The sequence below is a fragment of the Protopterus annectens genome, chromosome 14.part0 (assembly GCF_019279795.1).
Source record: "Protopterus annectens isolate FY-2018-M chromosome 14.part0, PAN1.0, whole genome shotgun sequence".
Lineage (NCBI taxonomy): Eukaryota > Metazoa > Chordata > Ceratodontiformes > Protopteridae > Protopterus > Protopterus annectens.
In genome coordinates, this window is record NC_056748.1 from 369,467,735 (window position 1) to 369,492,552 (window position 24,818).

The window sequence follows — 24,818 nt, forward strand, 5'->3', positions numbered from 1 at the left end:
TGCCCTTTGGCCTGTCTACTACCATAAGGGTATTCACAAAATGCCTAGCTCCTGTGATTGCCTTTTACAGGCTCCAAGGCATTCATATTTTCCTTATTTAGATGACCTGTTGATTCAATTTCCTTCTCCCAGTTGCCTGTTACAGGTGCTGGTGTTCACTATATCTCTCCTTCGAAGTCTGGGGTTCACTGTCAACTTTCAAAAGTCTGTCTTGATTCCCTCTCAGAATCATGAGTATCTGGGCTGCAAGATTCAGAAAATTCCAGTGTTGGCCTCTCTTCTACCTCCAAAGGTTTTATCCTTAACAGCTTTTTTCAGTTTCTTCTTACTCTGCCTGCCATTTCTGCTAGAGAGTATCTTTGGGCCTCTTCTGTTCCAATGCTTCTCATGCCAGACCACATATGCCAAAGCTTCAGTGGTACTTCAAGTCAGTTTGGCTTCTGCATTGCCACCCTCTGGATTTCAGAGTGCCTTTCCTTCCTTGTCTCAAGTGGGAATTCGAGTGGTAGATTCAGCAACCAACCCTCAACGCAGGCCTGCCCTTTCAGCCTTCAGTTCCTTCTCAAGAACTGTTCATCGACACCTCTGACATGGGGTGGGCAGCTTCCTATGGTCACCTGAAAGTTCAAGTTCTCTGGCCCCGCCCATCAGAGGAACACCAAGTATATACTGCTGCAGAGTCAAAAGTACAAAGCACAACGAAAAAGTTGAGGTAAAAAACACACCTTTATCAAACACAAAGCTTTCAGGTACAAGACCCTTTCTCAATGATAGACTATCATTGAGAAAGGGTCTTGTACCTGAAAGCTTTGTGTTTGATAAAGGTGTGTTTTTTACCTCAACTTTTTCGTTGTGCCCCGCCCATCAGAGGTCAGATCATATCAAAGAGATGAGAGCTTTGATTCTGACTCTTCAAACATTTTACCCTAGGTTCTCTCCAGGCCCCCTGAATGTTTACACAGACAACACCATAGTGCTGTGGTATGCCAACAGACAGGGGGTACAAAGTTTTATCTTCTTTACAGGCTGGGTCTTCAGTCCTGGGATCTGGCTATCGGTTATCAGCTATCTCTTCAGGCAGTGTATATTCCTTCAGAGCAAAATCTAGTGGCAGACTCCTTGAGCAGGTCCAGAACACCTGCTTATGATGCATCACAAAGACGCGTTTCTGGACATAGTCCATCGGTGGGGTATTCCTCAAGTAGGTCTTTTTGCCTCCCCTCTAAACAGACAGCTCTCTCTGTTCTGTTCCAGAGCACCATGCCATCTGGCAAGGAAGATGGACACCCTTTCTTTTCCTTGGAAGGGAATGGTTCTGTATTTCTTATTAGTGATTCCCATTTGACCAAGACAACACTGTTTCCCCATCATAATGCATCTGGCCAGGGGCAATCAGACATTACCTCGCTAGTTGGACCTCCTCACACAGGACACAAGGTCACTCATCCATCCTCACTTGCCTACTCTTCAACTGAATCTGTGGGTGATAGGATTTTGATCCCCTTTTAGGCACTTGTTTTCTGGGGACATGCTCAGGGTTTTACAGGTGACAAGAAAATCTGCACCCAGAACGTCTTGTATGTCCAAATGGAAAATATTTTCTGTCTGGTGCTATGCTCATAAAACAGGACCCTTTTTCTTGGGGGGGGGGGGGGACTCTGGTTCTCTATTTGTGTTGTGTGCGTTGCTGCAGTCTGGCTTAGCCTATTCTTCTGTAAAGGCCCCATTTGTCAGCTGTTTCTGTATATATGCCCTTGAATCCTCCTTTGGCTTCTCATTTTAAGGTCAAACAGTTCCTAAAAAACATCTTGGATCTTAGGCCCCCAAGGAAGCCTATTCCTCCTCCTTGGGACTGTAATTTTTGTTTCAGAAAAATTGACCCAGGCTCCTTCTGAGTCTGCAGTTTCAGCTTCTATACAACAGTGTACCTGGAAGAATGTGTTATTGCTTGTTTGCTGTTCTGCTCGGAGGGTTTCTCAGCTTCAGGTCTTTTCTCCTTTTTTGTTTTTTCACAAGGATCCTCCGTACTAATCCTTCTTTTTATGCCCAAGGTTGTTAATGAGTTGTCCTTTGAATCAGACAGTACAACTGACTTCCTTTTTCCTTCTCCTCAGGCTCCTATTGAGAGGGTCCTGCATACCTTGAATTTTCAGAGACAGCTTTGGTATTATTTGGATAAAATTAAGGCCATTCATAAATCTGACCAGATTTTTGTTTCTTTTCATCCCAGGACATAGGTATTGGCTGTTTCTAAGCAAACCATATCTTCCTAGATATTTAAAGCCATTTCCTTTTATTCCTTTCATAGCAAGTGTCTGTCTACTTCTGTTAGAGCTCATTCCACTAGGGCAGTTGCCTCTTCTGGTGCTTTCTTCAAGGGTTTGGACTACAATTCCTTCTTGGAGCTGCTACTTTGTCTTCAGTGCATATCTTTACTAAGCATTTTAAATTGAATATTGTTTCAAGAGAATATTGTTTTGCTAGGGCCATCCTGCATGGGTTTGTTGAGGGCGCTTCCCAGCCTTCCACCTCCCACTCCTTTTCTTGAGCTTTTGTTCTCTCCCTAAGGTGAAGAATATTGCAAGAGTGGTGTGGCGTTCCCCCTTCTGGGCTAGTAATCAAGGAGCCTGAATCCTTGCCACTGACACTGGTAGGGACGTTCACTTGGAACAAAGATGGATGCATACGGTATTTCCAGATGCAGCTGTCTGCACAAAGCACAATTTCCCTTAAGAGCGCACAGGGAACACACTCAGTCCAGGGTCTGGGTTTCCCTGTCTCTCTCTCTCTCTCTCTAAGCCCCAGTAAGACTCTCCACTGGCACACCTATAGAGTTGAGTCCTTAGCCGAGTGTCCCAGGCCAAGTCTTCCACCACCCTCTCTGTGAAACTAGTGATCTGTGTCCCTGCTTCAAGTAGCTGACGCACTCACTCTTAGAGATTTATTTACACACACACACACACACACACACACACACACACACACACACACACACACCTAGGAAAGGCTGGCACAGATTTACTAGCTATGCCCCTCTGCCCAGACTGTAAGGTAGTTACTGCCACCAGAACATTCCAACACCAGCTACTGTAAGGCTCTTACAAGGGTACCCAACTATACTGAGTAAAATTAATATTAATACAAATGGTAATGTTGACCAAACAGCCAGGCTTTTGAGAGCGGCCACAGTGTCACCAAATAAATATAAGTTCTCTCAAACGTTAAAATATTCTCTAAAAGATCAAAAACAATGAAACATTTAAATATATTTAATAATAAATAATAAAAGAACATGTAAATAAATATTTATTTATAGTAAACACCAGAGTTTCCGTCGCAGGAAATAGTAAAAATAACACAGATGACAAGATTCACACACACGTATAGAAAAACAGTACTTAACTAATCTCACTATATTTTCCCTGACTGATCTAAAGAATTACTATTCCCTGGTTACTTATCAAAGCAAGACAAGATGAAGTGGGCGAGGGATCCTTTATGTCAGGTTTCAAAAACAGACTGCACTGAGACTTCTGTATCATCTAGTATTAAAACTTCATTTCATTGCTGTATTACAGAATGACAACACATACATGTGGTCATCTGACTTATGGTTACCATACTACCCCCCCCCCCCTTTACTGGAAACTGAATCAGAATCTCACGCATATGTCTTACCATACACAAAGAGCTTTGCTAAGATGTGTTATAGCTATAAAAAAAACATTTCAACACTTCCACCCTTCCAGGGTAGCAATTAGTTCACTGCTAAGGACAATACAGCAGGATACATAGTCCTTGTTTTAACAGACATTTCATCTCTGGCTGCAATCAGAACTGTAAGATGTGATCTTTATGGCCTAAACCAGGTAATGTAATTTCAGGACATTTTTCTAAAACTTAGCTGGAGCTGAGTTTAATCTCTTCTCTTCTGGTATCCTCTGTTACAATATTAATTTTAACAGTTACAATACAGTCTCAAATACATGTGTATTTTTTTTCTATCAGGACCCACTGTTGGTACATTTTTTTTTAACACAGCAACTTTACAAATACATTTTCAACACAAGCACCAGTTTGATGTACAAATGACATATAATTCTTTACAAAACTCCAAGTAGCTATGCCGGTATATGTTGCACATCCACTGCCCTACTTCTCCTGGGATAGCTGGTAATACCTCATATCGTCACCCCCCCCCCCCCCCCTTGAAGACTCAAGCTAGTTTTTCAAGTGACACTGGAGAAATGGTGCTTGAGAAGAATGAGCCTGTCTGGGAATACATTAACCCATACCCTGTCTTGAGAACCCATCTGCATTGGCATTGCTGACCCCCCCCCCCCATAGTGCTGCACTGATGTTCTTCATATTTCACTGTTGCAGTCATCATATTTGGGTCATCTGCTTGCAGTAGCCCTCAGTCGGCCTGATTATCAAAGTCTTGGGTCCTGCGTCAGTTGCTGTCTCATCTTTCATGACGTCAGGTAGTCAGGGGTATAAAGCATGCAGCCGACGCCATTACATCAGTCTTTCTTGCCGTGCAGTGCCCGAAGCCAAAGCAGTTCGCAAGTGCCGGTCGGCCAACTCCTGAAATTTTCGTTTTCGAGTTTCAGATCCAAACTCTTCAGCTAAGCTAAGTACCCTGTTGGGATCCTTTTTCTTACTCTAAACCGATGTCAGTAAAAGTTAACAATTGTATTTCGTGTGGAAAGCAAATACCTCATAAAGATTTTAATTCGTACTGCATTCCTTGCTTATGCCCAGACCACGATGTGCCTCGCTGTCGGTTTTGTGCCTTATTCAAACCTCATACTATTCGTCGTCTGTTCCTTTACGCATCCAAATAGTTTGGTACTCGGTTCAATTATCCATAAATGGCTTCAATAAGCCGCCCGACTACTGACATTCCAAAAAAATGCAAAGATAAAGACAGAGACAGACTGCATAGTTCCAAAGCTGCCGACTACGCTTCTCCTAAGCTAGTCGCCAGTTCGCCGGTACTCAGTGAGGTGCTTTCGCAGCCCCTGATACCCACTACTTCAGATTCGCAGGCCTCTACTGAGACGCATTCGGAGTCCGATATGCCGCAAGATGCTTCTTCGACTGTGGAACCTGCGGATGTCTCTAACTTGGATGGGTCCGGAGCCGCTGTGCAGACACTGGCTTCTGAGGGTGTATTCAGGCCTACTGACTTGCATATTAAACTGACGGCATCTTCTTCTGCAAGGCCTAAAACTCAATCTATGCCTAGAAAACCGACGCCCAGACCGCATGGCCAGGCCCGTATGCCTAAAAAACAAATTATAAGAATGGCTGAAGACCTTATTACTCTAATCAGGGGAAGCCACCCTTGCCCCTCTGAGACCTAGGACTGATTTTCCTTCTGATTCCTCTGATCAAGATTCTGAAATTTCTGTTTTCTCTGATGACCAGGATTTGCCCTTATCTATCTATGAGGATTCTGATGCAGAGGACTCCATTCCCTCTGCTTCCCCTCCAGAGGATTTCTCTTAGGGAGCATTTTCGCTGGGAAAGCCAGGATTACTCTGACTCCAAAAAGAGGCTTAAGGAAATTTTACTCCTGCTTCAACACAGGCCTTTAGCTATCCCTCCTGTACTGGACATTGTAGATGATGCCTTCTCGGAATCTAGCTTGTCCCCTGACACTTTACCTAATGCTCCCAGAAAACCTGATAGGTATTACAGGGTACCTGACTCTCACAAGTTCCTCTTCAAAAATCCTACTGTGGATTCTGAGACCATTTCACAGGAACCCAAGGGCATTAAGGCTACTACTGCCAAAAATCCTACCCCCTCTGATAGAGATTCCAAGGCTCTGGATAGATGGGGTAAGAAGGTATATACTTCTGCAACTTTGGCCATTAGGGCTTTAAACTGCCAGTTTCATATGTTAAAGTATCAACAGCATATCTTTGGATTGCTTAAACAGAAACCGATGTTGATTCCTGACTGTGCTGAAAATAAAGAATTACAGGATTTAATGCATCTGCTGAACAATTTGGAAAACATACTTTGCAATGTGGTTTTGATTCATGAGAGGCATCTTGCAGGGCTGCTGTCACTGGGTCTGAACTTAGAAGGCATGCTTGGCTTAAGGAGCAATCTTTGCCGGATCATGTTAAAGCTAAATTACTGGATGCGCCCATAAACCAAGACTGCCTGTTTGGCAACAAAGCAGAAGTAGTACTTAAAAACATGGAGGAAAAAGCTAAATCTATGCAAACTGTTAAAGATTTTCCTGCAAGTACAACCTCCCAGATTTAGTAGGCATTGGCCCTCTAAGAATTGGTCCTTTCCTGCCTCTTCCAGGTCTTCTCTGTCCAAACCCAGAACCAGCAGAACACCCAGGCTTCAGTCCCAAGGTACTCACAGACCTAAGGAGTGGGAGGCTCCCACTTACAAAGCAGGGAGTAGTAAGACTCCCCCCTATGGTAAACTGTCTCAATGACTTAACTTTAAACCTTCCAAACCCTGCTCAACTGACTGTTCCTTTAGGGGGAAAGATTGCCCTGCATGCAAAAAATTGGGAACTCATTACCCAGGACAAATAGGTTTTAAATATAGTTTCCCAAGGATACAGATTCCACTTCCACTCCTTACCAACCCCAAATGGTTGGTCAGACCTACCCCCCAATCAGTGGGCAGAGGCTCAAAAGCAAGTTCTTTGTCTTTTAAGCATCAGGGCTAATCAACCTGCTCCAGAAGAAAAATGGGGGCAAGGTTTCTACTCAAGACTTTTCCTGGTACCCAGAAAAGGCAATTCCTGGTGTCCTATCCTGGACCTGTCTATCCTAAACACATTTTTGGTAATCCCAAAATTCAAGATGCTAACTCTTCATCAGCTTCTTCCCATGCTAGGCAAAGATGCCTGGTTGGCAGCACTGGATTTAAAGGAAGCCTACCTGCACATCCCAGTAAGGGAATCTTGAAGAAGATACCTACACTACAGAGCAGGCTACATGCTTCATCAGTTCTCTGCATTGCCCTTTGGCTTATTTACTGCGCCCAGGGTATTCACAAAGTACCTAGCTCCAGTCATTGCATTTTGCAGGCAAAGAAATATTCAAATATACCCGTACCCGGACGATTGTCTAATTCAGGCAGAAAGCCAGGACATACTATTAAATCATCTGGCATTTGTAAGGAAATTGCTAACTTCTCTGGGGTACACCATAAATGAAAAGAAATCACATCTTGTACCCTGCCAACAAATTGTATTCCTGGGAGCAAGCTTGAATACAACTTCCCAGATGGCCTACCTCATGCCAGAGAAACAAGTTCATTTGACAGCCTACTTCAAACTACTGGCCACAAAGACCCAACTATCTGCAAGGAAAATACTGCAAGCCCTTGGGTTCATGGCCACCTGCATTCTACTAATTCCATATACAAGACTGCACATGAGGAAACTACAGTGGTATCTGAAAAGCATATGGTGTCAACATTCTCAGAATCTACAATCAATGATTCCTATCATACCTTGTCTACAGATAGAACTCTTTTGGTGGGCAGAAGCCTGCCACCAAAACAAGGGACTGCCATTCACTCTACCTTCTGCTGCCCAAACCCTAACAGACGCATCAGACTATGCATGGCGGGCTCACTTGGCAGGGCAGTGCATTCAGGGCAAATGGAACCCAAGTCAAATGCACCTGCATATCAATCAAAAAGAAATGTTAGCTGTACAGAATGCTCTGACAGCCTTCAAGGACCACATTCTTCCAGGGCAATTATTGGTAAAGACGGACAACACCACTGTTATGTGGTACATAAACAAGCAGGGGGGGAACCCACTCATACCATCTCTGCAGACTAGCCATGGGTCTGTGGAACACAGCCTTGAGCTACCAAGTGCACCTACAGGCTCAATTCCTGCCAGGAAAGCTAAATACCCTGGCAGATGACCTAAGCAGAAATCTCATGGACCCACACATGTGGAAACTGGAATCAAATATATTCAACATGTTGAGAAACTAATGGGGGAGCCCAGAGATAGACCTGTTTGCCTCCCCCCAGAATTACCAATTGGACACATTTTGCACAAGGACTCCCCACAAACAAGCTTGGAAAGTGGATGCCCTGTCCTTCACCTGGAAAAAAATGCTTTTCCCCCTGCCTCTCCTTTCCAAGGTACTACTAAAGATCAAATAGGACAAACCAAGGACAATACTGATTGCATCAGACTGGCCATGCCAACACTGGTACCCCCTCTTGCACAGTGTGTCACTGCTGGCACCATGGCACCTGCCACAAACCCTTGCACTGTTGTCTCAGCAGGAGGGCCAGATTCTGCACCCACAGCTTCAAACCCTGAACCTAGCAGCCTGCCTAATTACCTGATCTCTCCGTTACCATCCCTCAGTAAGCAAGTGATGGATGTCATTCTGAAGGCAAGGAGGCCTAGTACTAGAAAATCCTATGCTGAAATATGGAAAAGATTCTGTTCCTGGAGCCAAACCCAGGGGATGGGCACAGCAGTGTCCAATTTACCTCTGATTCTTCAATACTTAACTGAGATGCTTCACAAGGGCCTTTCCTTTTCCTCCATCAAAATTCATGCCTCAGCCATTTCAGCTCATTACAGTACAGAACCACCCCTCCTCTCTCATCCACTGCTGTAGCAATTCCTCAGAGGGGCCAAAAAACTTAAGACCAGCCAGAAGAGCCCCTACTCCAGCCTGGGACCTTAATTTTGTATTGGAAAAGCTCACTCTACCGCCCTTTGAGCCAGCTGCAAATGGAGAGCTGAAATTCCTTTCTTGGAAAATGGCCTTCCTTCTAGCCATCACTTCAGCAAGAAGGGTGTCTGAATTACAGGCCCTCATGGCTGTGGAGCCTTTCATCATCTTTCATGTGGACAGGGTGTCCCTCAGGACCAATCCCTCCTTCATGCCCAAGGTGGTATCCAGTGTGGCCCTTAATCAGTCCATTCATTTGCCAACCTTCTTTTCTAATCCACAGAACAAAGAGGAACGAATACTGCACTCCTGGGACGTGCACAGACAACTTAGATTTTACTTGGACAGACTAAACCTCTCAGGAAATCTGAACAGCTGCTGTTTGCATTTGTTGCTGGGGCAGAGGGAAAGGCCATTTCAAAGCAAACCATTTCTAAGTGGATAGGCCATTGCATTAATTTCTGCTATAAGCACCATAGAAAACCTACCCCACAGGGGATAAGACCATATTCAACCAGGGCTGCATCTACCTCTACAGCCTTTCGCAGAGGTGTCCCTGCCAGGGACATCCTAGAAGCTGCTACCTGGAGTTCTGTACATACCTTCACCAAGCATTACCACTTACCAAATTTTTCTAAATCCAGAGCTGGCTTTGCCACCGCAGTCTTGCAGGGCCTTATAGCTGGTCCTAATGCTAATTACCTCCTCCCATTCTTAGCTTTGGGAATCTACCCAAATGTGATGACTACAATAGTGAAACACGAAGAACATAGTACAGTTGTGTACACTTAATATCAATGTAGATGTTCGAGCATATTCACTGTTGCAGTCCTGGTTACCCTCCCTCCATCCCCCCTGACTTTTCTTGTTTACTATGCTTAAAGCTTTTTGGTCTATTTACTTTTTTGTTGGAGGTGTAACCTTGTATATAATTGCTTCCCATTATGGGGGCACCTGACATCTGGGGCAAGAAAAACTGATGTAATGACGTCGGCTGCATGCTTTATACTCTCTGACTACCTGACGTCATGGAAGATGAGACAGCAACTGACGCAGGACCCAAGACTTTGATAATCAGGCCGACTGAGGGCTACTGCAAGCAGATAACCCTAATGTGATGACTGCAGCAGTGAATACACTCGAACATCTACATTTCTGATAAGTGTACACAACTGTACTTTATGCCTGCAACCCTAGGCTCCACCTTAGTAACTTAGCATTTTGGTGGCTGGCTTGATGTAGCCTTAGATCCCCGTCAGATTCTTCCTGCCATTGACTGCAAATACTCACCACAAGTGCTTCCCTATCATGGTAAGGCTTCATCCTTTTAACATGGTACAGTTTGTACTTCTGCCTAGCAGGTTTGCCATGTAGTTAACATCACTGACCTTCCTGACCACTTCAAAGGGTCCCTCCCAATCTGCCTGCAGCTTATTGTGTCCATCAGGAATGAGAACCATAACCTGCTGTCCCACAGCATACTCTCAGGCTTGCGCATTCCTGTCATACCAAACCTTTTTCTTCTGTTAGGCTCCTGCCAGGTTCTCCTGGGCCAAGGTCATGAGCTCCCTAAGCCTTGTCCTGAAGTTTAGGACATATGCCACAACAGACTCCTTGTGGAATTCACATTTACCCTCCTACTCATCAGGAATGAAATCTAAAGACCCCCTCACCCTAAGTCCATACAGCAACTCAAAGGTTGAAAAACCTGTGGATTCCTGCTGTACCTCTCTGTATGCAAACAGCAAATGACAATATTTGTCCCACTCTCAAACTGGTCTGCAAATGAATTAGCATGGTCTTTAGTGTAGAGTTTAACCTCTCCACAAGACCTTTAGTCTGATGCTGGTAGGGGGTAGTCTTTAGGTGCTTCAACCCACAGCACTCCCATGGGCAAGCCAGTAGGTCTGATATGAAATTGGCACCTCTGTCAGTATTTCTCTTGGGAAACCTACCCTGCTGAAAATATCTAACAAAGCATTTGCCACCTTCTCTGCCTCAATGGAGGCGAGATATACTGCCTTAGGGTATTTAGTAGCATAGTCTACAAACACCAGGATATTCTTCTTCCCTGTAGAACTCGGGCTACTCAAAGACCGTACAATATCCATAGCTACCCTCTGAAACAGCTCCTCAGTCACAGGCAAAGGCATCAAAGGAGCTATAACCCTGTCTCCTGCCTTTCCTACTTTTTGGCACTGCTCACAGGTCCTGTAGTACCCTGTTACATCCCTCACAATCCCAGCCCAATAAAAGTTCTGTATAATACGTCTCTTTGGTACACTTTATGCCCATATAACCTGCAAAAGGAATGTCATGGACTATGGCTAGAAGTTCCAGAAGGTAGACTATTGGCACTACCAAATGCTGTATTACCTCAACCTCTAATACTCCTTCAGGGGTCCACTCTCCATACAGTAACCCTTTGTTCCAATATACAAATTCCCCTTTTCTTTGAGAATCAGGTGCCTCCTTAGCTACCTCCCTCAAGCCTCTTAGAGTAGGGTCTGAGAGCTGAATTTGTCTCAAATCTTTGTGACCCTTCCCAGCTCCCTTTCTACAGGAAGCCTGGTGTCCTCTGACAATGGAGCCTCACTTTCAGCCTGGGTTCTGCCACTCATCTCTGCCTTTGTAGTGATTCTGTCCAAAGCAACATCAGTACCTACCAGCAGCTGTGGCTCACCTTCTCACCTTCAAGCTCACTGCTACAGGATAGCTCTCTCCCTGAAATAGCCACCTCATCAGCCTTGGATTCAGGTGTGGGTCTGTCTGGGTCGCCATCAGCCTACCACACCCACATGCCTATCTCCAAGCCTGACTGCATGTAACTGCATGCACACAAGTACTGCATTATCAAAATCATTCCCTATCAAGACATCTGTAGGGATATTCTCAAACACACCTACTTGCTTGCTTCCTTTTCCACCCTCCCAGTCAAAGGTGAACCATGGCCAATGGCATTTGGAATGGGGTTCCCCCTAAAGCTCTGACTGGAGTGGACTGCCCAGGCAAGTATTGTTCCTCTTTAACCACTTCAGGCTTCACAGTGGTTGTGTCAGAGGCTGTCTCTGTCTTAGCAGTGGCCTGTTTTCCATCCACTAAGATAAGATATAAACTTTGGTGATAGTTTGGTACCCCTGTTGTCCCAGACAGCTTACCACTGGCATACTGTTATTCCCACTTACTGGCTCCCCACCTTGCTTCTCTGGACATCGGTATGATACATGGCCCCACTAGTTATACTTAAAACAGCTAACCTTTGATCCTGGACATGTACCTGAACTAGAGGCTTCTCCTGTTACTGGTAAACTCTGTTAGGATGGTTTAGTCTTGCCCACCATGGGTTTCCTTATATCCATGTGCAGCACTCTGTATCCCCTTCTTGTGCAGTGATACCCTGCTTGCTAAGTAGAGATCCGCTTTTCCCCCAGCTTATCTGCAGAGTTACACTCCCGATCTGCCAACCAGATTCTCATGTCCTCAGGCAAAGTGCTAAGGGCTTGTTCCCTCACCAAAAGGTCTGCCAGCCTTTCAAAAGTGGTGACCTGTCAAATACTCTCCCACCTATGAAAATAAGTGCTTAACTCAACAATATAATCACATACTCTATCACCTGCCTTGCATCTATGCTCATGAAACTTTTTTCTGTAAGCTTCAGGTGTTAACTTAAAACATTGCTTTACTTTATCATAATTTAAACAATATCAGTGAATTTAGAAACAATAGTTACAGCTTTACCATGGAGTAAAGGGGTCAGGAACCATACTCAGAACCCTTGGTCAGCATTGTACTGTTTGCATACTCTTTCAAATGTATGGATAAAACTGTCAAAAGGATCACCTTATGTAAACTATGGAAGAAGTTTGCTGAACTTCATTGCTTCTGGGGTTCGGTTATCCCTTCCCCATTACCTCCATCTTCATGTCGAAGAATCAACATCTCCCTCTCATATTGACACTGCTTCTCATTTTCTTTGGCTTCCAAACACCAAAATCTCTCTGCTGATTCTAATTTCATCTGTTTCTCATTTTCATCATCATCCAGACACCACAGTCCATCTGCTGATTCTAATGCCAAATGTTTTGCCTCCAGTTCAAGTCTCTCTAACTCCAGATGGACTTTTAAGTCCTCGGAGAAAAAGGTGAACTGTCCTATTTCTGAAGGCTGCAAATTCCCATCACCAGACTGGTTATCCTCCGTGGTTTCTGGTCTGAGCTGCGACTAAGTCTGAAATCATTTCCTCTTTAGTCAGGTTGGCATGCACCAGTCATTTGGCTTTGCACACCTTGGCTAACTGGTTCTTTGTCAGCTTGCCATAGTCCTCTGCTGACATCTTTGCCTGCTTTCCTTGATTAAGCTAAACTAAAAAAAGTAAATAAAACTGTTGTGAAAATGAAACTCTGTATGTTTACCTTGTGGCTGCTGAGAGTACGCACACCTTTAGTGACAACTGCCTACAGGCTACAGAGGTTCAATTAATATCCACACCGCTGCTTGCCAATATGTGATGTCCCCCCCTTCTGAAACAGTAATCAAGGAGCCTGAATCTTCACCCATTCACTTGGAATAAAGATAGGTACACACGGTATTTCTAGGTGCAGCTGTCTGCACCAAGTAGTTTCCCTTAAGCACACATAGGGAACAAACACAGTCCAGGGTCTGGGTTTCCCTCTCTATCTCTCCAGGCCTTCAGTAAGACTCCCCACTGCCACAGTTATAGAGTTGAGTACTCAGCTGAGTGTCCCAGGCCAAACCCTCCACCAGCCTCTCTGTGAAACCAGTGCTCTGTGTCCCTGCTCCAAGTAGCGGACACACTCACAATTCGAGATTTGATATTCACGCACACATCTGGGAAAGGCTGGCACAGATTTACTAGCTATGCCTCTCTGCCCAGACTGTAAGGTAGTTACTGCCACCAGGACATTCCAAAGCCAGCTCCTGTAAGGCTTTTACAAGAGTACCCAATTATACTGAGTAAAAGTAATGCTAATGTTAATGCAAATGGTAATGTTGGCCAAACAGCAAGATTTTCAGGAGCAGCCACAGTGTCACTAAATAAATACATGCATTCACACAGGTTAAAATATTCTCTAAAAGACCAGCCACAATGAAATGTTTAAATATATTTAATAATAAATAATAATTAATAACAGAACATGAAAATACTAAGTATATTTACATTAAACATCAGAGTTTCAATCACAGGAAATATTAAAAATAACACAGATGAATAGATTCATGCAGATAAAGAAAAAACAACCTTAACTAGTCTCACTGTGTTTTCCTGACTGATCTAAAGAATTACTATTCCCTGGTTACTGACTAGATGAAGTGGGCGAGGGATCCTTCTATGTCAGGTTTCAAAAACAGACTGCACTGAGACTTCTGTCTTATCTAGAATTAAAGCATTAATTCGGTGCTGGATTACAGAATGACATCTCATACATCTGGTCATCTGACTTCTGGTTCCCATACTACCCCCATTTACTAGAAACTGAACCAGAATCTCTCACATATGTGTTACCATACACACAGATGGAGCTTTGCTAAGATGTGTTGTAGCATCTGGAAGCCGTAAAACCATTTCAACACTTACATCTTCCAGAGTAGCAGTTGGTTCACTGCTAAGGACAATACAGCAGGATTCCTAGTCCTTGTTTTTACAGACATTTCACCTCTGGTTGCAATAGGGTCATATTCCATATATATATATATATATATATATATATATATATATATATGTATATGTATATATATATAGGCCCCTACTGATTACCACATCAATGGCAACCCCCTATGCATGCAACCAGTGATGAGAAATGTGGGTACTCAGGTTGACAACAATCTCACATTCAACCATCTTATATGGCAGTAGTCAGAAAAGCCTTTCACTTGGTTCATCTCAGAATTAAAGGATTTGCATTCAGAAAAAAGGAGGTTATTACCTGTCTGTACTCCTCCCTCATTGGGCCAATGTGTGAGTATAACGTCCCATTTGGTATGTACCTCTCCAAACACTGTCATCAGCTAGAAAGGCCATAGAAATATCTCACAAAGGGAATCCGTGGCCTGCAACACCTGTCATATGCAGACAGGCTGAAATCACTTTTCCTCTACTCGGTATCATATAGATTGCTCAGAAGGGATTTGTACCTAGTCTACAAGGCAATATCGGACCCTGCCCTACTAGAGATGCTCCATATCCATAAGTTTAACTCCTCACACATTACCCGCTTGAAAAGCCTAAACCTAATATGCGACATAAACAAAACCTGCTGGAGAGACAGGTTTGTCTCCCAGAGGCTGTTCCGGCTTCTCTGAAATAGACTTCCCATACATGTCAAGCAGAGTACCTTGATGAGTGGATGGGAAACCACAAATTTGTCCCAGGAAGTTCCACCTGTGTCCCTCATTAACAGGTGCGACAGGTGCTGACTGAGGTTTCTTTTTTGGGGGTGAACTCTTGGCTAGGCTTGTAAGGGTCCCAGGGCCATTAACCTAGTATCCTCCTATGATCTTACAGCAGGATTCCTAGACCTTGTTTTCACAGACATTTTATCTCTGGCTGCAATCAGAACTGTAAATACAGTCTTTATGGCCTAAACCAGGTAATTTAATTTCAGACTATTTTTCATAGTTATCTGGACTGAGATTAACCTCTTCTCCTCCAGTATCCTCTGTTGCAATGTTAATTTCAATAGTTGCAATGCTGTCTGAATTACTGCTGTATTTCTTTTTCTGTCCAGTAGGAGTCACTGTTGATACATTTTTTTAATACAAGCAACTTTGCAAATACATTTTCAACACAAGCACCTGTAGAAATTAGTTTGATATACAAATGGCATAGAATTCTTTACAAAACTCCAGCTAGCTATGCTGGCATGTGTTACACATCCACTGCCCTACTTCTCCTGGCATAGCTGGCAGTACCTCACATTTTCACAAGTGGTATAGAAGGACATAGTATGGTTTTGTAAAATTTGACCATAACAGTAGATGTCCTGCTCTTCACTGTTGCTGTATTCAGTCCCTCCCTTTATTCCCCTTTTTATTTTAGGCATTGATTTGTTTACGTTCCTAGCAAAGGGTCCCCCTTTTCCATCTGCATTTTCTCCTTCTGGGTGTGCATAGCCTCCTTTGTTCTTTGGAGACTGGTCTCTTCTGGGCCAATTAATTTGTGGGTAACTGAGTCCATATGTCACCTTTATGCCCTGTGTCCTGTATGAGGAGCATATGTGTGACGTACAGCGTGTACAAGATCTAAAAGATTTGGTGTATTGGCCGGATGTTGGGTCATCTTTTGCAGGAGACCCCTATGATGAAGAATACTGCAGCAGTGAAGAGAAGGACATCTACTGTTATGGTAAGATTTTATACAACTGTACCTTACTTCTTAACAATATCTCTTTTTTTCTTTTATTCCTACCATATTTTTAAATCCCTCTTTCATTGTATCCCACTCTCTAGCTATAACTTCTAAAGAAATTTCTATCTTCCCTAATAACTCTTGAATAATTGCCACTGCCCATTCGTTATATTCCTCTTTTTTAATGGGTTGGTGGAGAAGCACCAATATCTCATTTTTAATTCATTACACTGCATTTTAATCTAGATTATTATTGGAGTATGATCTGAAATAGTTATTGGATATGTGTCAAAGCTTTCAATTTAAATGCACATGTTCCTTTTAAATATAATTTGTGTCTAGCCCAGTTCAGTTTATTGTACCTTGGGGAATAATATGTAAATTGTCATAGTTCTTACTGCTGTATTTGCGTCTTCCATACCAAATATTTTCATACATTTCTTCAGAAATGTATCATCTTTTGTTATATTTTCCTATCGTGGTCCCCAAGTACATCCTCACTGTTGCAAATCAAGTTCCACTCCCCATGTGTAAGTAATTTTACCTACTGAAAGCTGATTATTTCTCCCCAAATTTTCCTAAATTTCTTAGTAGCAGTTTTCGATGGAATATAAATTTATGCCATTGTATTCCTACTCCCTTGCCAGTAGCCCCTTACTACCACAAATCTAGCATTACTATCTTTTTCCCCCTCTTCTGTCACTATTGGTGCTCTTCTAGTAATCAGGATAAGTACTCCCTGTTTCCTTTTCTCCCTGATATTCGACTGAATATCTTTTCTGAAATCCTTTCTTTATCAAATTCACATGCTCATTTCTTTTCAAATACATCTCCTGTGGCACTGCTATGTTGTGCAGTCTGCATTTCTTAATATAATTCAGTAGTCTTACATTTTTGTCTATACCTGTGAGACCATTCACGTTCCAAAATGCCACAGGTAGTGTAGCTGTTGTAAGAATTTCTTATTCCCACCTATTATATATGATAGCTTTTTTAAATGTCTATTACCAGCTTTTGTGTTATATGTACCCACTAATGAAGTTTAACCGTTGTGATAATAGTTGTCCCGAACTGACAGCTGCACCTACAGGCATTATGTAACCTAAAAGTAAGGTTATCCATGTTATACCTTGTGCTCCTGGTTATGCTGATTGCTATGGGTTCCTGTCTTATTTCTTCTCTTCCAGATGTGAAAAAAGCTTCAGCAAACATTAACTTTTATTCTTAAGAAAACGTGTACTGGCTAACTTAAAACTAAATTATACACTCTTCTAATAAATGCACTTAATTATTTAGGTACCAAGAAAGCTGCTCTCTCTCGTTCACTTCCAGTAAAACATTTTTTTCCTAAGAAGTTGCCCTTCTACCTTTTAATTTTGTTTCTGTCATCAGACGATGTCCAGAACTCTTGAGAGATGTATTGCCTATACTTGCAGTCAACTTGTCTCTTTGGAAACATAAGAACACATTGTACGTCTGCCCTCAGCTGCAGACTTCTCAACTTGCACTGAACATTTATTTGCTAAAAGAAAAGTTTTCATTACATTCATAATGTTCTCTATTTTTAAAGCCCTCTGCTTGAGCAAAAAACTTGTTCACTTTCGTCCATATAAGACTTCATCAGAATAAAACCATGAACACAGAATGAAACTTTATATACATAAACCAATAAGCAAAGTCCATCAATTATGTTATTACTAGTAAAATTAATACCAGTTACTTTAAAGTACAAGTGCGCCCAAAATGTTTAAAATGATTTCATAAAAAATATTTTTGATACAAACAGTGTTTAACCCAGGAAACTTGTCAGCCTGCATTCTCAGCTGCCACAATGTTTCTTTCCTTAGCAGCTGTTTGTAAAACCTCCTCTACAGTCTTCAGGCAAATGTTTTAAAACAGAAAATTAAAACTTTTTAAAAGAAGTGCAAGTTAAAGTATGCTTTTACAGGGCACTATTCGTGTCCTTAACTCTAATTGCATATAAATGTTCCCTAATCCTGTTAGACAATTTCTTGGTGGTCATACCAATATAAAAAAGTATCTCAATGGGAACAAATAACCATGTAGATCAGACCCATGTAATTGCAGTCATAGTATACATTAATTTTAATACTACTTTGCATGCTTCTAAAGAGATTAAAGAACCTCCCAACATAAAATTACAGGCATTGCAAAACCCACACCTGTACATACCCCAACCTCTGTTGGTTTGCACTCTATGTTTCTTGGTGCTGTCATTTTCAAGATGATATTTAATGCTCTTAGACCTCTTCCAAACAAACCTAGAAGGACCAATGGCCTTAAAAACATCAGTGTTCCCACTGAAATTTTTCCAACTTTGGCTAATAATAATTCTGATGTTACCATCATCAACAGTCATTTGTAAAATGAAACTGCTGTTAAATGTACTGTTAGTATTGACCTCCACTTTATTAGGCATACCTCCCAACAAAATAGGCAGAAAAACTTCTTATGTAGGACCTCTTAAGTGGTACATTTTAATAACCCCAAGTCATAACCTGTACTACCTAACATTTCATCAATTTCATTCCTGCCTTTTAAAAAAAAGTGTCATGGTCCGTAATAAGCCTGGAAGCCCTTATCATTTGGCCCCTCAGTATATTCCTTTTCGTATAAGTTGGATGAGCACATAATGTAGATAGTTGTAGAAAAAACATGGTTTCCTATATAGTTTCTTAGAAAAACTTTGTGAACTATCTTCCCAAGTAATCACAACATCCAGAAAGGGTATGCACTCCCCACACAACCAAGAACAAAACTTAAAAAGTTAGCACTGTTTTTTTTAAACACCTTTATTGAATTATCACTTGTGACATAGGCAAGTGTACATACTTATAAAAGTAATCAAACTATATTAACATAAATAGTATACTTCACATAAATTGTTATATATCATATAACCTAAGCAGTATTACATAAATTATTCAATTCCTGCCTTTTTTAAGCAAAAAAAATATCTTTATTAAACCATTAGTTACTATGTAGGCAATCATACATTTATATAAATGAAAACAAACCACACCAACACAATCCTAATTGCAAACATTTTACATGACAAACCATACTGACACCGTCCCAGTCGCAAACATTATAAATCACTTATAATCTACCCATTCTTTCCCACTCAAACATTACATAGCTCATTTAAGTCCTTCCACCTTTTAAACCTCATTCCTCCCTTGTATGCATTGTTCCCACAATTTCCATTTTTTCTCCATGTTTTCCTATGTAGTTTGCTCCTAACCTTTTCTAATGATCTCACTTTCAGTTGTTTTGTCTCTGTTACTGTATTCACAACTTCCAGTATAACTGGTTTAGATTTTGATTTTCTAGTAATTACTTTCTTGGCAGCCACCATTATTAGCTACAGCAAAGCCTTACCATGTTTGGACAATTCCAATTCTGTATCATAGCTTAACTGCCCACCCAGCATCTCTGACAGTGCATCCTGCAGGGAATCCTTAAAGTGTGTCAGTTCACTGCACTTCCAGAAGATATGTTCCCAATTACCTCTCTCTTCCCCTTCACACCTCCAAAATTTGCTATCTGCCTGAGGAAAAATTCTCTGGAGTCTGCTTGGGGTATAAAAATATCTATGTAAACATTTCCAGGCAAAAATCCTAAGTCTTCCAGATTTTATTGCATATTTGGGAGACATACATATATCCTCCCATTTTTCTTTGTGAATTGCTTATCCAATCTCTCTTGCCAATCCTTTCTAACTCCCCTCTGATTGATTGTTATAGTTATCATGCAATATTTTATAAGCTCTGCTAATTATTCCTTTTTTAATGGCACCTTTTGTTCTAGATCCTATTAAAACTCTACCAGTGCTGGCCTTTCATTTAGGACCCCCTAGTTCTTTCTCTTTCCCTAAACTTCGATGTCAGTCCCTGATAGGGAAGGCAGTCTGCAGCCTGCAGTCCAAATAAATTCTTGGCATCTTCCCATTCTATCATCTTTTCCTCCCTAGTTATTTGCTGCCAATACCTTGGTTCTTTTGCCAGTTTTCTCCAATAAATTCAAGCACCCTCTAGCCTATTTTCTGTATCCCTAATTGCAGTCATCCCTGTCGGCAGAATCTCCTCTTTCCTTTCCTGTGTTGGTTTAGTTCTTACAATACTTTCTGCTACTTTATGGATATAACTTTCTGTATGATTATTGTTGTTCTCCTCAAAGGCCTGCATCCAAAATCCCAGTCTCTCCTTGTTTCTTGAGCTCCCCCCCCCCTGTTTCATCATCATCCCTTTTCACTCTGAATTATAGTTTTCTGCTTTTGCTATGTGTAGGGGTCTTAACCGTGTAGCTGTGAATACCCCTTCAAATTGGGTAATCCCAATCCACCCTGTGTTCTACTGGATGAATCAGCTTATCCCTACTTAACTCTTGTTGTCTTCCCCTCCCAGATAAAGTCCTTCAGTTCCTTATTAATTGCTACCCACAACTTCTCCTCTGATTGATAAAAATAGGCCTGACATGTGTAAGACTAAAAGGACTTAAAACATTTTAAATGCTTGCATCTTACTATCCATATCCATTTAACAAAGCTTCCATTTTCTCAGTTTTTGTATAATCTTTTTAAGTCTCTTCTCACATAGCCTTAAGCTGCCACACTAGAATTATTTTTAATCCATACTTCTAAATACTTCATTTTATCATGTCCACATAAATATGGGTATACCTGAAGCAGTTCATGCATGGGTACATAATTTAATGCCGTTGCCTTTGTTTTAGCTTCATTAATTTTGAGTCCCAAAAAGATCTGAAACTGTATCAAAATGTTCCACAGCACTGTAATGTCTTTTCTGATTTTGTCAGGTATAAAATAATATGATCTGTAAATAAAGCCAGCTATTCTTGACTACCATACCAATTATATCCTTGAATTTCTGCGTCCCTTATTTTCTTTGCCATGGTTCTAACATATTGCAAATAATAAAGGGGAAAGAGGACACCTCTGCCTGCTTCCCCTGCTCAAGCAGAAATTATCAGAGAGGACCCCACCAAATTTAATTTTCACCTCCAATCCCTCATATATCCTAACCAGCCTTATATTTTTTTCAGGAAATGCAGATGCTTCCGTTGCCCTGCTCATAAAGTCCTAGCGTACTTTGTCAAATACTTTCTCTGCATCAAGACCCAGCAACAACAATGGTATTTTCTTACATTCTGCTTCCCTCTGTCTGGATCATCAGTGTTCTGTTAATGTTTGCTTCCTGTCCACAAAACGACATTGATCCATATATATCAGTTTTGGCATTACTTTTGCCATTCTTTTAGCCATTATGGACATGAACACTTTATAATCTTGGTTTAGGATTGAAATGGGCCTGTATGAAGCTGGATCTGATGGATCTTTACCCTCTTTAAATATTTCAGCTACTGCTGCTTTCTTGCAGGATGGTGGTACTTTTCCTCCTCATAGGATACTATTAAACAAATCCTTCCAGATCTTTATAATTTTTTTCCTCCTAGCTTATAAATTTCCACAGGAATGCCATCTGTTCCTGGGAACTTTCCTATACATTGGTTGTATGGCACAGTTTTTCTCTCATCGCCTCCTATCTTAACTGTTAGTAATTGAGCTGTATCTACCTCTAACCTTAATGTATTTAATTCTTCCATAAACATTTCCACTTGTATATTTTCTTGATTTTCATATTTCTCTACTTTATAGAGACTCATAAAATTTCCAAAATATTTCTAATATGTCTACAGGATCTCTTGTTACCTTTCTTGCGATAGGCTGCCTAAGTTTAGCTACAGCCCTTTTTACTTTCTGTGGCCAGAGTTGTGTAAAAGTTTTTGTACTCTAGTGTTATTATCAAAAAACAGTTGCTTAACAGAAATCTTTCTAAGCTCATGCATATTATTGAGGTAGTTTTTATTTTCTGCCTAGCATTCTGCAGTTGATCCTACTCTTGTTCTGAGATTCCCCTATTCTGTAATAATTTAAGATTTGTCACTCCCTCTAAATAATGCTTGTTACTTCTTAACCATAGCTCCCTTTCTTTTATTTCCACCCTATTTTTAAACTCCACCTTAATTTTATCCCACTGTCTAGCTATAGTTTCAGAATTAATTTCTATCCTCTCTAATACCTCCTGAATAATCTCCACTACCCATTCCTGAAATTCCTGTCTTTTCAACAGATAGGTGGGAAAGCTCCAATGTCTCATTTTTATTTTATTACCCTGTGCTATTTTAGCTATTATTGGCACATAATCTGAAATAGTTACTGGGTAAGTATCAAGATGTTCAATTAAATGTGTATGTTCCTGTAAAATGTAAATTCTGTTTAGACTAGCCCAGTTTTTTTTTCTTGGGGAATATGCAAGTTAAAAAAAAAATCAAACAAACTCCCAATGCCTCCCGAAAATCTGTTAATACTAACACACAAAACTATGTACACCTTCAAATATTTGCGTTTTACCCTCCTAAGAGGAACAAAAGTCCCACACTGACAGCCACAATCCAAGACTTGAGTTAACCTAAAAGAAAGGTTATCCATGCTGAGTCACCTGGTGCAGCCTGTGCTTCTACTAAGTGCTGATTGGTTTTGTCTTATCTTTATAGCTCTCCCAACTGGGAAAACCACTGAATGCTTTTAGAGAAGATTATCTACGTTGAGAAAAGCATAGAGAATGTTATCTCCTAGCCAGTTTCTCTCTTCTCCCCCCCCCCCAGCCAATCACTCTCCACCAGACTGTAGCCAGTTTCTATCAGATTGTTTCCATGGAAATATGATGACCAGCTACAGAATTGTTATTGAGCATACATGTATTTGCTAGACAGAAGTCTCATAATATTTAACATTCTTTTTCATTTACTTGCTCTCTCTCAAAATGTGTTACCAAATCAGTCCAAGGTCTCCAATCCAGTCATTCACCCATACAAGAATGAGAAAAAGCATAAAAAGTTTTCCTTTATCATGGATTTTTAACCAGGCTTTTTTTTGTTTCTTTTACATTACAGTGCCTGTATTTCTTAAAACCAAACCAGAAGAAAGAGAAAAGAGAGAAAGAAAAGAAAAAAACAGCAATAAATAATAAATTACACTTGCAACTAACTGAAAAAACTTTACTTTGTAGCATGTAAAGAAAACCACATGCCACTAAATTGGTACTATTTAAGAAAAAAAATCTTTACTTGCAGTTAACCTTCTCCCTATTCTTCCCCTCCCCAAAGCACTTTTCCAAACATTAATGACATGAAGTAGGGCATATGCTTTAGAGTCCCCCACAATTCCAACAAATTCTGAAAAAGTCCAATATTTCCAGATTTTATTGTTGTCATATTTCACAAATGTAATAATTACATTGTAGTCCCATATTAAGTTTTGGGGTTTATTACTGTTTATCTCTGAAATCCTGTCTCTGCTTCATTTCCAATGTTATCTCTATTCTTCTTGTCTACTCTTGTACTCCCTTCCCCCACTCCAAAATTTTCTGTTGAAAACATTGAAAAGGTTTCACATGTACATGTACTGTGTGGTCTTTATTACCAGAAAAACAGGAAGCAGAATCTCATTCTGTTTCACAGCTTACTTTTTGTTGGGCAAACTTTTGTATTTTCTCCTTAGCATGTACCTCATCAAAAATGATTTTGTCCCTCCAGGGAGGAATACCTTGAAGACAGTTGGGTACAGTACAGCAGTTTAAATCTCACACTTGCATCTCGATAGTGGAATACATTTGCTCCTCTTCTGTCTGGTGCACAATGAGTAATCATTCTCCACAAGCACTACTGTCTCCCACTTTTAGTGCTTTGTCCTTCTGCCACAATTTTGTCAGAATCAACTCCTTCTGCTAGTAGGGATTGCATCTTTACTATTAAAGGTCTAGGTTGCTTTCTTATAGACAGGTTTGGAGTATACACATGATGTGCCCTTTCAACAAAAAAACTCTGGCTGTGGAATACCAATCCAGTTGCTTATTCGTGCTTTCATAAAATTAGTGCAGTCTGTTCCTTCTAGCTTCTCTGGTGTAGCTGAAAGTCTCAGATTTTCCCTACATGCTCTGTCCTCTAATTCTTTTATTTTTTGAAACGTCTCATCCTGAGCAGTCTCATATTCAGCCAGCCTTTTTTCTTCATTTTGACCTCTGATTTTTCAGCTTTATCTTCTCATCTGAATATCTGTTTAAAGCTTTTTCCATTTTTTCCAGCCTTTTTTGTGGTGTTATACTCCATCAGTGTTTCGTTTATTTTAACCAGGTTTGTATGCAGTTGTCTTATATCTTCCTGTAAATTATTGGAAGTGATGTCGAAAGGTTGCATTGCTTGTTTCTGAACAGCTACAGAACTTTCCCGAGTCATTGTTTCCTCATCACTTTTTGTAGCTGATTTTTCCAGGTCTTCTGTATTTCTTTAGTCCTGGCATCCAGGCAGTGCACTTACTAACCAGTTACTGAAATTTATCCATAAACACAAGTCTACTGGTCTTCTCTGCCGAGTTTCTGTTTTCACATTGAGAGAACCTGAAATAAGCTGTTAATATGCAGCCATCTTGGAAGTCGAAAAAAAGCACTGTTGTTCACATCTTTAATAAAACTGATCAATCTTATCAGCAAGTGCTTCTGTGATAAATAAAAAATAATCAACGAACCTTATATACAGCTTTACGTGCTCAGAATAAAATGGAATTTGTTTAAGCAACTGTGTCTCCTCCTACCACATGATGAGGCTAGCAAAAAAAGGGGGGGGGGGTTACAGCAACACCCATAGCAATGCCC

At 41.0% G+C, this 24,818-nt stretch overlaps 1 protein-coding gene across 4 annotated transcripts in view; it reads left to right on the forward strand.

Moving 5' to 3' along the window:
- ZSWIM8 (zinc finger SWIM-type containing 8) overlaps positions 1–24,818 on the forward strand; it is a 2,719,879-nt gene that overhangs the window by 2,493,052 nt on the left and 202,009 nt on the right. The window lies entirely within an intron of this gene.